This window comes from Galeopterus variegatus, unplaced genomic scaffold (genome assembly GCF_000696425.1).
Source record: "Galeopterus variegatus unplaced genomic scaffold, G_variegatus-3.0.2 Scaffold4537, whole genome shotgun sequence".
In the NCBI taxonomy this organism is placed as follows: Eukaryota; Metazoa; Chordata; class Mammalia; order Dermoptera; family Cynocephalidae; genus Galeopterus; species Galeopterus variegatus.
Genome location: NW_007730648.1, coordinates 1 through 3,018, shown reverse-complemented (window position 1 = coordinate 3,018; position 3,018 = coordinate 1).

The window sequence follows — 3,018 nt, the reverse complement described above, 5'->3', positions numbered from 1 at the left end:
CTGGGAGCACAGCAGCGCTCCCGCCGCGGGTTCGGATCCTATATAGGGATGACTGGTGCGCTCACAGCACTCACTGGCTGAGCGTGGTGCAGCCGGTCTCAAAAAAAAAAAGGACCAAAAAAAAAAAAAAACTCATTTCAACAAGGAACTGCTCCCCGTGCAGCAGGATGGTTGACCTGGAGCTCTATTCTCTTGACTCCCTGTACCTAGCACTACCTGTGAAGCCCCTCCATGAGATACAGGCCCTGCAGGTGGGAGCCAGCTCCAGCATTTCCCGAGTCTGTGAAGAAAAGGGCTGTGGCTCCAGAAGGGTGAACAGGCAGTAAAAAGTTCACAACAGGGCTGGCCGGTTAGCTCAGTCAGAGCAGGATGTTTGACCTGGAGCTCTATTCTCTTGACTCCCTGTACCTAGCACTACCTGTGAAGCCCCTCCATGAGATACAGGCCCTGCAGGTGGGAGCCAGCTCCAGCATTTCCCGAGTCTGTGAAGAAAAGGGCTGTGGCTCCAGAAGGGTGAACAGGCAGTAAAAAGTTCACAACAGGGCTGGCCGGTTAGCTCAGTCAGTTAGAGCGTGGTGCAGATAACACAAAGGTCCAGGTTCAATCCCTGTAGTGGCCAGCTGCCAAAGAATTTTTTTTTACTGCAGTCATTTCCTCCAGGAAAACCAGTAAGACACACTGTGTGCTGAGCACCAGCTGTCAGGAATCCTTAGTTTCATACTTGGGTGGGACAAGCCTTAGGCCACCTGCCTGGATTTGCTAGGCATGCAGTAGAGTGAGGACGTGGTGCTTCTGGGACCGCAGGCCTCTCAGTTGGCCTCAGAAGGCCAAAGCCATCCATTCAGTATAAAAGCAATCAAGTTGAGAACTCAGGTAAATGAACCTCTAGGTTCATGGGGTGACTGATGACCTTGCCTAGTGATTAGCTGTGCTTGCCTTTGCTCTTTGGTTCAGGAGGCTAATTTTAAGCAAGGGTGTGGTTCTTTGAAGATGTGTTTATGGTGCTTAGATCTCCCAAAAGGAGAGTAGTTACTCAACCTTGAAGGTAATGGTTTTTCAGGTACCATGTTGAAAAAAGCCAGTAACTGTTGTGTTTTTACAACAGTACTCATAAATTAGTTAGAAACAGACTACCAGGTCATCACAGTCTCATTGGTAGTAGATATTGGTTCCACTAAATAATGGAATCATGGCTTTCAAATTTTGATTTTCCTCTTGAGCTTTGTGGCTGGGAGTTTTTACGTTGGCAGTTTCTGCAGAGAACTGCCTGTAGGGGCTGGTGTGGTATGTGGCAGTCTTTGAACCTCGGTGTCTTCCAGTGAGCACCTGCCTTGAGTTGCTTTTATGGGACGTGGAAGACTTGTGGTGGGGGTCACATCTGGATTTTCTAGATGGGCAGGTCAGACGGCACCAGGGTCTGAGCAGGAACATTCAGGGGCTGTGATACGGTGCATGTTAGAGGTAGAAATTGTCACCACCCTCATTGTTCTGGATTAAGTGGCTCTTCATGTGTGTGAGCATGCCTGTGCATGGGACTTCACCTCGCACCACTCGTATGTTCAAAATTTGTATTACCAGCTGAACGACAGGAGACTAATTATAAGAGTTTGTAACCTCAGTTGTGTTAAGTTCTACTGATGTGTTGGTCAGAACAAAAAATCGTTCACAGATGAGTACCAATCCCCCTGCAATACAGAAGGATTAAGGTGGAGAAGGGAATCACTTTCCTACCCCAGGCCTGAGGAAGCACCTGCCCCAAGAATGAAGTCTCGTTCTGCCAGCTCAGAGGTTTAGGAGCACATGCAGCCCCAGGAACTTGATAATCTCACTCTTTCCTGTTTCTCACCTGTAAAATGGGAATGTCAGTGTAGCCCTCATAGGGCTATTGGGAGGTTTTAAGGGAGAGCATGGATGTAAGTTGTCTGAACCAGTGCCTGGCACATAGTAGGTGCTCAGTAGATGATAGCTCCCTCCCCTGTCCCTAGGCAGAGATCTGAGGGGCCTTCTTTGCCTATTTGCAGATGCTGTCTTCAGGCTCCCAGTAGAGGCACATTTTGAAGGGAGCCTCGTCCTTGTGGTGTTAGCAGCAGTCTCTGCAGGAAGGAGGCTGTATCAGGAGGTGGTGTTGGGTGGGAAGATGGAGAGGAGTTGAGCCAGGCCTGTGGGAGCTGCCCCTGGCCTCCTTTTCTATCATCCCCATGATCATCTGGAGCCCCAGAGCGTGGCATCTAAGCACTGGGCCTTCTAGAGTAGGGTGGACCAGATGAGAGTGACATTTCCCAGAGTGTCCCTGGCCTCCTTTTCTATCATCCCCATGATCATCTGGAGCCCCAGAGCGTGCCATCTAAGCACTGGGCCTTCTAGAGTAGGGTGGACCAGATGAGAGTGACATTTCCCAGAGTGGGTTCCCAAGATCACCGTTTTTGGGGGAACCTAATATTTTAAAAATGGGGTTCCGTGGGAACCCTCAATATGTTTGGGAAAGGCTAGGTTAAATAAAGCTAAATGAGTCTTTTTGTGGTTGAGCCTTTGATATGCTGGGCCTGCTGCACATCCCCCACTGACTTGTTCCTGAAGCCTTTGTCTCCTGGATCATTTCGTCCCCACTGTGCCAAGAGCACCCTGGAAAAGCTGGGTTATCTTCCAACTCGGATATCGTGTTTCAGTGCCTTCTGCAGGTGGGAGTGGGGGGGTACATTCATGGTTTTCCACCTGGTCAGACCCTCTCAGCATTACGGGGTTTCCAGAGAGCACCTGGGAAAGGGAGAGCCACTCAGGAAGGTGCCCCCTTGTAAGCAGAGATGCCCCAGAAATCACTCGGGGGGAGCCAGGCCCTCCCCTGGGAGAACTCTGAATGACCTCACCTGGTCTTTGGCCTCCGGGGGGCGGGTACCGCCTGGCTCTCCCAGTTATGCCTTGGGTCCCAGGACGCCCTCCCTGCCACCCAGGGCCACCTGGCTCACAGGGCTGGAATCAGCCTTCTGATCCTCCTATTCTGCCAGAGCTACTAGCAGGAAT